The sequence below is a fragment of the Poecilia mexicana genome, unplaced genomic scaffold (genome assembly GCF_051168715.1).
Source record: "Poecilia mexicana isolate PSO_F unplaced genomic scaffold, ASM5116871v1 scaffold_2, whole genome shotgun sequence".
NCBI lineage: Eukaryota > Metazoa > Chordata > Actinopteri > Cyprinodontiformes > Poeciliidae > Poecilia > Poecilia mexicana.
Window position 1 is genome coordinate 17,823,509 of NW_028263371.1, and position 13,898 is coordinate 17,837,406.

The window sequence follows — 13,898 nt, forward strand, 5'->3', positions numbered from 1 at the left end:
TCTCACAGACTGCTATAGATTTAATGGAATGGCAGTTTTCTTCTGTAGTAACTGGGTCTTACTTCAGCGCCATCTTGTGATGCAACCAGGGTAAGTCAAACGTAAGTGACAGAGGTTGAGTATGTGAAGCGGAGGGAGTTCTGATCGATTTATCTGTGGCTTTGGAGGAAGAAGCCGGGTGGAGTGATGAAGAAGAAGGACCTGCTTCTACTGGAGGACTGCAGCTGTTTATTGAGCCATGTAGTTCAGGAAGCAACAACGACTCCAACGTTTTTGGGCCGACAGACGAGGGTGGAGATCTGTAGCCTTCAAACCACTGAATGGTTTGAAGCACATGCACATATTTAATAATTGTTCATCTTTAATTCTGGTTTAATTCAAACAAACCAGTTACTTTAACTGGTTCCAGGTAACAACACATGAATGTTCTGATTTTGGCTTTCACTCACCAGCCGGTCTATTCCTCCTATCTCCAAGTCTTAAATTAAATTTTCTTCTTCTCTTAATTGTATAATATTACCATATTATCATTTGTTTTTTTTTTTTACAGTAAAGATGGATTATCAGTTAATGTCATCCAGCATCGGAACCTCACTTGTTACTACCTGCAGAAAGAAAGCAAGAATATATTACTGTATTCAAACGATTTACAGTGTTATGGAAATGTCATTTATCAAAGAATGAGAAGCTGTTTCAATAATTAGAGAAAGATTAATCTTTGTCTTTAAGTTTCTTTATTTGAAGGCAAAAGCGTTCAAAGACCCGACTCACTGAACGCAGTCAGGAGAAGAGCCCTGAACGACACACATCACATGGTTATAGAGTCACAGCAAGGAAAAGACCCACCCAAAGTCTGACCTTATCTCTATTAGCAGATGGACCACAGAGACAATCCTGACCCCCAGCTCATGAACCGTCCCTCACTTCTTGGAGGGGACGATTTTACGGCAGGACAGAGAACCGATAAGGATTTCAGGAGAAACTTCTGATTCTTCTTTGTCACTCGTGGGTTCAGGTCAAACCAGGGTACAAACTACATTCCACATTCAGTCCTTTAAGACGATTTCCAGATCAAGCATTTTACCCAAGATGTCTTCAGGTCTCTTCTGCCATCACAGCTGTGGAAACATCTAAACATTATCTGGAAACTTCTTTAATGGAAAAACACATGTTGCAGAAACACAAAAACACAGCAGATATAATCAGTGAATAAATGGTAAAAAGTTTCATCAGTTCCATCAAAGATGAAATAAGGCTAAAAATGAAATTTTCTATTACAACAGTTAGACTAATTACAGTCCTGATGTTTGTTGGTGAGCCTCAGGTCACAGTGTCTTCAGTGGGAAAGATTCACAGAGTTCATGAAACTATTTGCAGCATGAAATGGATAAAAAAACAACTCTAATTAGTCTAAATGTGTGTAGGTTTTGCTTTCACAACTCTGTTCACCATTTCAACATATCTTTTTAATTTTTTTTATGAGAATCTCTAACAAAACCAAACAACATTTAACTCCTGGAACCTGCTCGCCGTGTTTCATGAAATGATTGTGGAACTGAGCGGCGGTTCGGACTGTGGAGTTTCTTCTGGGAGAATAAGAGGAAGGAGAAGCAGGAAGGAAACAGGATGAGACAGGACAAGTTGAAAAATTAAAATGTATCCAATGAATTCACCTGGTTCAGAAGGAAAAAGCAATTCTTGTATGTAACAAAAACATTTTTCTACATAGAATAACTTACTTAAATAATTCTAAAAAAAAGGAATTTCAATTATAAAATAGAAAAAATAGATATGATACATTTTAAAAAACTCTGTAAACATCCCTTATTTACATCTCAACGTCTCTGCGCAGCAGCGTGAGCTTACATGTTTCCTTCAATCCTCGTTTTAATCCATCAGTCAAAACAATTAACAGATGACTTTGGTAAAAAAAAAAAAAAGCATCAATAAGAAAACTAAAAGGAATCTGAATATGTATGCATCGGGGGAACAAAGAAGAACAACAAAAATAACTCCCCATGGCTTAAACTGGACTTTGCTTCCAGCAGGAAACCTCCGTCTGTCATGAGCTCCACCCGGCTGGAGCGCACTGGGAAGGAAATCCAGGGCCCCCCTTCTGCCAAACAGCCTGCAGGAGAGGAAGGAAGAGAGCAGTTTAAGAAGCAGAACATTAAACATCCCTGTCACCCCGGCCTTCCTCCAGAGACACATTTAGGACGTCCTGAGGGGCAGAAGAGCCTCCGTGTGATTGTTGCACATCACATGTGAGGTTGGTGTTTTGACAGACTGATGAAGAACATTGTTGAGAATTGCTTTGAAGTTCATTTGAATTTTAAAGTTCCTCAGCTGTCAAAGTTACTTAATAACCATTTTCTTCCCCCAAAGATACACAAGTGAATGAATCACAAGCAAATTATCCATCCTAATATTGGCAGCTTTATTCTTATGTCCTTTTTATGTTTTCATTTCAGCCACTTGCAGGAGAGTCAGCTACTGTCTTTCTTTCACTCTTCGGTGAGAGAGCGCTGACCGACAGACCCGCCTGCCCACCAGGTGACGTCTGCACCTGGGGGGTTACCAATAGACACTACACTGCTGACAACTCAGTGACTTTGTCAGTACTTTTGACAACTTTTCAGACAAAATAAAAAGTACAGACCAAATTCAGAATCAGCAAGTCAAACGTTTTTACACATCGGTGTTTGACCAGAAAACTGCAGTTGGTGCACCGCTACCGCAAACAAGAATCACATAATCACAGGTTTAAGCTACATTTGTTTGCACGTCACAGAATAAACTAAAATAACACAATATCACATTTTTGTGACAACAAATAAAGTCACGAGGAGGAAAAAATTCTTTAAGCCATTCGCAAGAAAGCCAACTTTTACTCAACCACAAAAAAGGTAGAAAACAAAACAGTCCTGAATCCAATCCAGAAAACACATGGTGCACCCTGGAACAAAGGGCTGACGCTAGGAAATGACTTCAGAGTCATTTAGAGATGACTGCGCATTTGATTTTATTCAAACATACAGTCTGATTATGAAGCTTAAGACTACTTAGTGTCTGGTTTGGTCTAATTTAACTTAAAAAAAAACAAAAAAACAACTAACCAAATGGTTTGTGCGAGTGAACTAATTTAAAATCATAGCTGTCAGACGGGCTGGATGGTACTAATTTATGGTGCAATGGTGACATCTAGTGTTGAAAATGCTCCACTGTGTTTGTAGCGCTAAGCCAGTCTTCTTACCTACGTTTTAACGTACATTTCTGTATTTCAATAATTTTATAAACTTTTTTCTACAGCAGATCAAACAGTCAAGTAAAACAACAACAACAAAAAACCGGAATGTGACAATATTTTACTTTTAAATGAGTTTTTCTCATTGCAATTTGACGGACAAATTGCTTACAGTCCAGTACACATTGGCCAGCCTTGCCTTGCCCAGGGGCACATCAACATGTGATGAGGGTACACTGGAATAGAACCCACAACCTCCTGACTGTAAGACAGCTAGCCTACTGCGACTGCTCTTCACTTTCACTTTACCTTCATGATTGATCTATTACATTGCCTGAGGCTTAATTTAACATAACAGTCAGTAGTGTTCACTCTGACCTTATTAGAGGTCAGAGTGAAACTTCCTCAACAAAGGATGAGGAGGATTGTGGGTAACAAGAACAAAAACACAGCCGAGTTTGTGTTTGTGTTGACTGACACACCAGCGAACACAGAGGAGTTTAAACACCTGTGTGGCAGACTGATCCAGGACACAGGCAGAGACTGAAATCACAGTGGGAGAACTTCACAGCACCTGCTCCACTTTCACTCAAACACTCTTACCAGCATCCTAAGTAGTTACACACCTGGTGAGAGTTCATTCACAGTTCAGTCTCTGTCCATTCCTTTTGCTGGATGTTAGCATGTTCAGATGGCTGTATGTTAGCATGTTCAGATGGCTGTATGTTAGCATGTTCAGATGGCTGTATGTTAGCATGTTCAGATGGCTGTATGTTAGCATGTACAGATGGCTGTATGTTAGCATGTTCAGATGGCTGTATGTTAGCATGTTCAGATGGCTGTATGTTAGCATGTTCAGATGGCTGGATGTTAGCATGTTCAGATGGCTGTATGTTAGCATGTACAGATGGCTGTATGTTGGCATGTTCAGATGGCTGTATGTTAGCATGTACAGATGGCTGTATGTTAGCATGTACAGATGGCTGTATGTTAGCATGTTCAGATGGCTGTATGTTAGCATGGACAGATGGCTGTATGTTAGCATGTACAGATGGCTGTATGTTAGCATGTACAGATGGCTGTATGTTAGCATGTTTAGATGACTGTATGTTAGCATGTTCAGATGGCTGTATGTTAGCATGTTCAGATGGCTGTATGTTAGCATGTGCAGATGGCTGTATGTTAGTATGTTCAGATGGCTGTATGTTAGCATGTACAGATGGCTGTATGTTAGCATGTACAGATGGCTGTATGTTAGCATGTTTAGATGACTGTATGTTAGCATGTTCAGATGGCTGTATGTTAGCATGTTCAGATGGCTGTATGTTAGCATGTACAGATGGCTGCATGTTAGCATGTACAGATGGCTGTATGTTAGCATGTTTAGATGGCTGTATGTTAGCTTGTTCAGATGGCTGTATGTTAGCATGTTCAGATGGCTGTATGTTAGCATGTTCAGATGGCTGTAACTTTAGAAATTCCTAAGGACGTAGAGAAGGACTCACTGGAACAGAAATACAGTTACGCACATGCTATATTCTTTAACATTTAAGGTTTTGTTGCTTATGTTTTTATGTTCTCTGTCCATGTTCTGTTCTGGGAAGGAAGATTAGTTCCTCATTCAGGTGACTTCAGGTTTAGTGCTGAGTTTTCAGTAACACAAACCTGCTTACGTCTCCATAGTACAAACCCAGCTTTGTTTTACTTGACCTTGCTTTCTGCTTTTCCCACTTTTATTCACAGTGCCTGTTTCTTGTTTTTTTAATGCACCAATCAGCATTTGGTGGCTTATTTCTGATCTCCAGTTTTTTTTTATTTTTTATTTTAGTTTCTGAGCTCTAACATAAGCTTTGAGAATAACATTGAAAATACTATTTCCCCCCCAACTTTCCATTAGTGTGAGGTGTGTTGATTTTAGAGAACATAGACCACTTTTCTTAACTTGAGTTTTTGCACAGGATATTAACATTTCCATATCCAACACGGTGCATGGCAGAACCTGAAATCATAAAATAATGAAACAGAGGTGGACTCCATCTGGGCGTTCCATTCTCTGCTGAAAAGTCTTGCCCTCCCTCTATTCTCATATGTCTTTGTTTGGCGATATGCCTGTAAAACGTATCATAATATAAGCATTTCATATCAGTTAATGTCAATAATTATTAATTCTCTTGTTTTAAATATCTGAAATACTGCCAAACTGGTGACGTGACCTCTTGTATTTTCTCAACAATTTCCTCTCAAGCTGTTGCACTGAAAACCTGAAACTGCTGCTACTCAGTTTGACCTAAACATAACTAAGTTTGAGTCTTCCTCCCTCAGTAACAACTCCAACACTGAAGAGTACTGTTGTCAGTAAAGACCTGGTTGTGCCTATATGTTTTATTCACAGAAAAAGATTTGACAAGTTTTCTGGCTGGCTGGTTGCCGGTCGCGGTCAAACTGACAGCAATCATGGATGCAACACCAGATACGGTTTAGTGTATCTAAGGTTTTATTCACAAGACTTTGCAAAGGAGATGTCTGGTGGATTCTCAGGACCGGGTTCCAGAAAGACAGTAGGAGAGGAGTAAGCGATCAGTTTGAGGATGATGAGAAATATTACAATAGTCACTGATCCAGAGAAGGTTGGAGTCCCGGGATGAAGAGGTAAGAACCCAGAGAGGAACACAGAGGAAGTGTTTTCACCCAGGTGTGTGATCTCCAGATAGATTCTTAGATCACTGGAGACCTGAATCTGGTTTCTGGATCTGGTGGCAACAAGATTAGAGTCAGCACCACTGAACCCGGTGAGGTGGAGGCCGGAGAACCGCTGATACAAGCAAAACGATCCGGCATCTGTCGTAGGAAGTCGAGAACAATAATAAGGGTAAGAAAAACAATGATTTGCTAAATTAAATCATGAACACACTGTGTGATTGGTATGGTTCTGCTCATCCTGTCCGTCTTCTTTTCTTCGATGTGAATTCCTTATTTTAGGTCAAATTTTTTTATGTAAATGTGACGTTGATTTTCCCAGCTCTTGCTCAAATCAAGTAAAATCTAAAAAAACAAATTCTTTCTTCATTTTTCTTTGCGTTGAGTCTGGAAGTGAACATAAATTTGTCTGGGTTGTTTTGGTTTTTGGCATTTTGATCACTTATTTATTTGTGTTTCTTCCACTCTTGCTGTGGACTAGACCAGTCTCCTTTAAATATTGTTTATTTACATTCGGTTAGATTTCATTTTGGTCGGTCAGTTTATTTTTTTCACCCCCGCTCCTCTCTTGCCGTCTCTCTGCTCCCTCAGTCTGCCTGCCCGGTCTCTTGCCCGGTCTCTCCTCACAGCTGCACCCTGCCAGTCATCTGCTCTCTGTCCAACAATCAACGCTCAAACCTCGTTTCCTTTCAGTCGCTGCCAGATTCTGCTGTTGTCTTCCGTGTTATTTTGTCCGTACTTCATGCCTCGTATTCCTCTGAGGATTTTTGTAAGTCTCTTTGTTTTCGCTGAACTTTTAAGTTTGTCTCTGCACAACCCCTTCAACATCTGTATCATTTTTATTTGATTTATTCATTTGCATCCCTTCATTGTGATTTTTTTAATCTCCAATTTCTTTATTATCCTGATTCTCCTTTTGTTTTCTACTTGGTTAATGTTCAGTTGATCTAATTAGTATTAATTATCAGCAGATGTGATGTCACTTCTTTTTCCAATATGTATCCGACACTGTCAACTGGAGCAGATATATCACAACTAGAACAAACAAAAAGGAAGTGTTTTCTTTATCCCACAGTTTTAATCTATTTTACATGTAGTTACACTAATAGTTTTATTATTTGTAACCTGATCAATGCAATAAATTTCCACCTGTTTTCATAAATATTGACACAAGCAGTTCAGATCCACTTCCTATTAAAATTCATTCAACTGAAGTCTGTTGTTCGCTTTTCTGCTTCTGCAGCTGAAGGAAACTTTCTTTTCCTCATGTCCGACAGCACCGGTCACACGTCTGACCCGCACCACCCCGGTGTTAGAAAACGCACCAAAAAACACCTTTGAATGATCAGTTGTTGTACAAAGAAGACGGTGAAGTAGCCAAACATCCTCTGAATGTTTCTGTTGGATTTGATGTTTGGCTGCCCTGACGCCCTCCACCCCCACGCATGGACTTGACACTGTCTTGGGAACCAAAACCGCAAATGTAGAGATGGACATTTTCTACTATGACGTCCGTGCCAAACGTGAACCGTAAGTGTGAGGCGTCTTCATTTGCTTTCAGAGCGGTTTGTCAAATCGGGCTCCCTCACAGAGCTCTGTGTGCCTGCAGGGAGTTTCTGGGGAGGGAAGCTTTTAGCACCTTGTGTCCTCTGACACTCGACGCTGATTAGCAGAAGCTCTCTAAATCTAATTGTAACGAACAGAGTGGCAAATCAAAAGAATTAGTTTCAACTCACTCCTTTAGCCGCAGACAATGTTTGTGTTCGTTTCAATACATTTTATGTGACATTTTTCCTGACTCCATGTGTCAAACTCAAGGCCCTGGGGCCAAATCTGGCTCGCCTTTGCTTTTTATGTGGCCCTCTAGACTCCAAATGACGTAAAAAAACAAACAAACACTCAACTTGAAGTCAAGTTGTAGTCCGTGATCGATATGGCGATGAATATTTAACGTAATATCACTGCAAATATTGTGAAAATTCCTTACAAATATTTCTAAATTAGCACCACAAAATCTGTGATTTTGATAACAAAAAGACCACAGAAGCAATCACAAAATGAGTTTGACACCGCTGTCTTGAAGGTTATTTGTGACAAATCAATGCCACTTAAGTGTTGTGGAATAGTCCAAGTAAAATAATTCACATATGCAACTTTCACCCCCCAAAAAACCCCTCAGGAACTCACTAAAATCACCTATCAGAATTAAATATCTATACTTAAATATTTGTGCCCATGGCACTCTCCTTATTTCAAGAAACATCTGCTGGTGGTGTCAGAGGTGCTGCGCTGCAGAGAGAGTCGACATGATTATTAATCATGTTGACTTTTGTCCCAACACTTTCTGAACTGGTGTAAACTGAACACCAAACAAAGGGATTATTGTTGATTGGCCACCCAGGTGGTGGATTACTGCAGCCCGTGTACCAGCTCAAAGTTTTATCCCAGCTGTCTGCATGTGTGATGGTGGAGTAAATAAAGGGATAACAAATCCGTCTGACTTAAACAAAACACCGAAGCAGAACCCGGCGCTGTAGATGTGTCTGGAGCGGTTTGTCTTTCGCAGACCTTGTTTCCATTGTCCATAAAATTGCGCAAATTGGAATGACAAAAAATAAATCAGCTTAATGGAAACGTGCCAGTTTTGAAAAAAAAAAAAAACCCTCAAATTTTTTGATAAAACGTTTTTGCGCTTGAATGAGGTGGTTTTGCATAGGTGTCAAACTTTGTATATTTCGCAAAATTGCAATGAAAACACTTTTTCCTCCCATGATCAACACCTGGATGTTACTGCTGGAGGAAATGACAAAGAAGACAACAGGAAGTCAAAGGAAGCTGATGGCGAGGCATGATTTTTTTTAAATGACTCATATCATGAACAAACTTGTTTGTGTGTGATTTTAATTGCGTTTCTTATTTAAAGGAAACACCGCAATTGCAAAATTGTGTTTTATCTGACATTAGCGGAATATTGACAAAGTTTTATGCACATTTGTAGTGGAAATGCAACTAATGCCTCAATGAGACGAGCAGACGACCGCGTGCAGCACAAACCCATCTGATGACCGATGCTTTTTACACTTCTGCCAGTTTGAAGAGACAATGAAACACCGTCACACTCTGCTGATTTTCAGCTGAGCAGCAACACACCAAGACTTTCTAAACTTCTGAAGTACACTTTTATTCGCAGATTTCTGCTGTTTTTGCTTTGTTACGTTTAAATGTTTCAGAACACGAAGCTACTTTTAAAATGGGACAGAAGTGAGCAGAATAAATAGAAAAAAACAGTTTTGAAAAATGATTTCATTTATTGTTAACGGAAAAAAGCTTTTCAACCCAACACGGCCTTCTGGGAAAATCTAAAACGACATCAAAACTGAACTACATCTTCACAAAGTATAGAAGAAGTATGGCCTTCTTACTTAGTGTTACATGTTTTGTTTCAGTGCTTTGCTCTGCATTTGGTTTGGATGTGTTTTGGTTCGTTGTTGATATTGTGGTTTTACCATTGAATAAGAAAGGCAACTAAAACCACAATAAGTCAATACAAGTTATTAAAAACATGGCGCGCCGTCATCCTCCAACTACTTCCTGTCCTCTTCTTCTTTGTGGTTTGCTCCAGTGGCAACATCTGGTTGTTGACAACGTGACTTGGGTGAAGCGAAAAAAGCGTTTCCATTACAGTTCTGCAAGACAAACAAATTTCGATACAGTTGAAATACCACCTCACCCTAGCACCAGTGCTTTAGCAAAAAAAAAAAACTCTTTTTTTTTTCTAAACTGACGTGTTAAATCCACCTTTCAAAATGTCAGATTGTGTAATTGTCAGTGGAGCGCAGCAGCTGCTGCTCAGTACAATCACTGGCTAATATTCTTTCTTCAATAACAAAAACTTCATGAAGACATGCAGCCCAAAGCATCCCACTTTCAGGGAATCTGTCCTGGATATCTGTTTATCTGTTAGCAGTGATTTGATACTGGAAGCTTTTTTTTATTTTTAAACGGATGAAGGTCCTTGTAAAAACGCTGCTGCATCAGTGGAGTCATGCTCAGTCAGTGGGTGGTCCTCACTGTGTCTCTGCAGGAACGTCTCTGGCTCTCATGAGACTGTAAAGATCACTAAAGAACGGTCTGCAGCTCAGGTCCGGTGCCACGTCTGTCCCGAATCGTAACAGCTTGGCTTCCAAGCTATTACCAGCTGTCTTTTCTCTGATCTACTGCTGCCATTAGTTGAATAATGTGTGTTTTAGAAGAAGTCCATCAATAAGTTGCAGGACAGCAGCTCTCCACGACTACCTGGGTTTGATGCATCTAACCTGGACTTCTTTGTCAAAATGGACAACATCGTTTTGACCTAAAATCTTTGTCTCCCTGAAAGCTGAAGGTGCGCGACTGAACCAGAGTTCAGACAACAAAAAAACTCTGTGACCCTAAACGCAATCTGGATTTGAGGAATTTATTGACAGATTCCTGATTAGGAAAACTGAAAACTAAAAACTAAATCCAACAAAGTGAATATTTATGGAAACAAGTAATTGCACCCTATTTTTTTTTCCCCTACCACAAATTCTGTTTAGTAAATTGTGCAGAATAAATATCACCTTTATGGATTTTTTTGTGAACCTTATCACTGTGACAGAGAGTAGCATCAGTTTGACCTTTGACCTTTGCTTTCGGGGGAAACATCTTGTGACCCCTGCTCTCCGCCGTCTATCCTCCACCACTGAATTTTCCATTTATTCATAAGTTCAACAGATGATTGGTGTACAAAATGTTGCACTGCACAGGAATGTCTTATGTTGTACTAGAAAGCATTTTTTTTTTTCTGATCAAATCCTTTTGTACTCACACGCTGCAAATAAACGCCGTAGCCTTCTGGTTTCCATTTTCATAATGATTATGAAAGGGCTCAGATTGCTTTTATGTTGTCTACATGTAAAGGCCGAATGTAGAAACGTCAGACCTTCGGTTCGCAGCATATCACAGAGAAATAAATCGGGACACGTCTGATGAGGAAATCAACACGATCCATTTTTTCCCCTCAATACTGACAGGACTTAATGATCCTCGGGCGTCTTAACAAGGCCGCTGCTCTCTGTACTTCGTACCTCCACATGTAATCTGTCTTTGCTGAATGTTAAGCCGTGTTTTCATGTAATGGTGGCTGCTCTCAGACATGATCATCTTCTGTTAATCCCAGCAAAACGTCAAATTTGGTTTGATCAAAATACATTAGAATTGTAAATGGTAAGTGGGCTGAACTTTTATTACGCTTTTCCAATCATTTTCACCACTTATAGTCTCTCCCATCTCACATCTCTTCTCTTGCGTTTAGAGAGCAGGACAAGATGCTCTATTTTTAATGGTTTTTCCACAGGTGAAAAGATTAAAGGGATAGTTCTACATTTTGGACGTGACTTTCAGTTAAAGGGGCAGCATTTGTGTAAAAGTAACTTTTTTGAGCTTTACATCATGTTATAATGTTATTCCCTCACCAAAAACATGCATGGAGTGTTGCCTTGATTCTTTCATGCATGTTTGAGAAATCTGTTAATCTCCCACGGCAACCGTTCAGCTGTGCAAAACGCCTAGGTGGACCTAGCTCCGCCTTCAAGACGCAGCTCCTCCTCAGAGCAGCCGTCCCTCCCCCACAACTCATCCACTCAGCTCCTTCAGACTAGCCAGCAGCAATTAGCAAACACCTGGTGGACCTGCGCATCTGCTGAGCTCATATTTAAAGAGACAGAGGTCCAGTTTCAAGGCATTAAATCACAAATTCATATTTCTTTTTCTTAAATTTTTGTTGTCAAAAATGCCAAATTTTGTTGATCACCACTGATTTGTAAAAGCAATAAAGCAGGTAATTCATCATAGGGGGTGAATACTTTTTATAGGCGCTGTACTGTCGCCAAAAGGCAAGGAGTGTTATTCTTAAAGTGTGGTTTCACGTCAGATGAGCAGCTCCTGGGAAGCTGCTGAGAGTTTGTTCTTGTGTTTCTCCTCTTCTGCTAAATAAATGTAAATCAAATTAACTCTTGGCAGGAGCTAATGCAGAGGTTGAACTTCATTAGCATCAGAATGAGGAAGTAAAAGCCATTAGGTGCCCAGCGTCTTTCTTAATATTGGATACCTAATAAATGAAAGACAATGGAAGGTGAAAAAGGCGTGAAATTAAGCGTTGTATTTTTTTTTCTTCATGCACAATCTGAACCCTCTGCTTCTGTTTTATGTTTTATATGACGGGTTTATTTAAGAGTCTCCCAACTTGATTGTCCCGACTCCCTGGTGTTGCTCTGAGGCTTTTAAGATTAAGGATGAACTAAGATTGAGCCCCATGCTCACACTTTATTAAAATCATCAGATAAGGTGATGTGTGACTGAGTTAGCAAGAAAGAAAGAAAGAGAGAGAGAAATAACTCATGGACTTGTGTTCACAAAAAGAGTGATGCCTCCCAGGCCATGTTCTGTAGTCACTGTGAAATGATCCAGTCCAGGTTTCACTCTGTGCTCATGATGTCAGGTAATCCTCTGTCTGATTTTCACAAACAAAAAAATGTTTTATTCATGTCACATTTGGGTTTTTGAGTTTGTTGTTGACCAGCTAAGTAATTCATATTTGCACATGGTCATGGTCATATGTTTGTCCACATTGTCACAAACTGTGAAATAGCCTTTTAGCAGGCAGGAAACAGATGCCAGCTTCATCCTCATTAGCGGCTAACGGTTAGCCAGTTGTGGTTCGATCAAATATTTTATATCTTGTCTGCCACTATTTTGTGGCGTTTTGTTTTTGCCCAAATTCCACAAAATGCTGCCACGTGATTTCAGTGGTGAAGGCTTGATTAATCGATCGAAAAAATGAATCAGATTAATCACATGCTAGCGTTGTGATTAATCACGATTAATCGTTAGCAGCTATTAGCTCACCAATTGTAGTTTATTCAGATATTTCATATCTTGTCTGCCACCATTTTGTTTATACCTAAATTCCACAAAATGCTGCAAGACAAATTATTTCAAAGTTGTGAAGACTCGATCAATCGACTGGAAAAAAAAAATCGTATTAATCGCACTCTGGTCCTTTGATTAATCATGATTAGTCATAACTAACTTTCTAAGCCTGAAATGTAAATATTAAGACAAAGCATTTTCAGATGCTTTGTCTTAAACCAAGCATCTGAAAATTCTCAGTTCTCCAGTTTTTCATATCCAGGAAAGCTTAAAAAAGTCCCAGTGTTTCAAATACAGTTTGTCCATGAGGAGTAACCCAGAAAACCAGGACCGGGGCAGAAGTCTCACTGAAACTTACAGAAATCGACTCAACAGGTTGAGCAACAAAATGTCCAGTGACAGGAATCATCATGGCTGTCCAGGGCTGCCATTAGCTTGTTTCTTTATAATTATGCGGAAAAGAGAATTCAAAAGGAATGTGTGATTTTCAATGGTTAATTTTCAAGAAAAGTTGATTTTTTACTACTTTTGTCAGTTTCACGTTAATTCAGTGACTACTGGGAACGTTTTTGTCATGATCAGCGAGCGAACAACTACATATTTTGGTGACCGAAGCAAACCTGATGTTGTACAGTAAGTGGAACAGTAAACCACTCCACCTTCTTCACATGTAACATAGCAGGTTCAGTATTCACCCCACAAACTTCCTGCTGCATATTTTCCTTTTGCACATAGTTTCCTTTCTTAAAAAAAAAAAAAAAAAAAAAAAAAAGCAGTCCTATGACTGTTTTCGATGTAATGTATGGCCTCATTGTCTAACCTGAGGATGCTTTGGAATGAATTTGATCCGTCGACCTAATTTCTGTCACCACAGCGCAGCAATATTCCCAGCCCCTGCTGGATTTTTATTTTTTTATTTTTCCAGCGATACGAACTAAAGCACAAACATGAGGAATTCCTTCGCTGTGAAAATGTGGCCTGGTTCAACACAAACTATCAGGTCTGT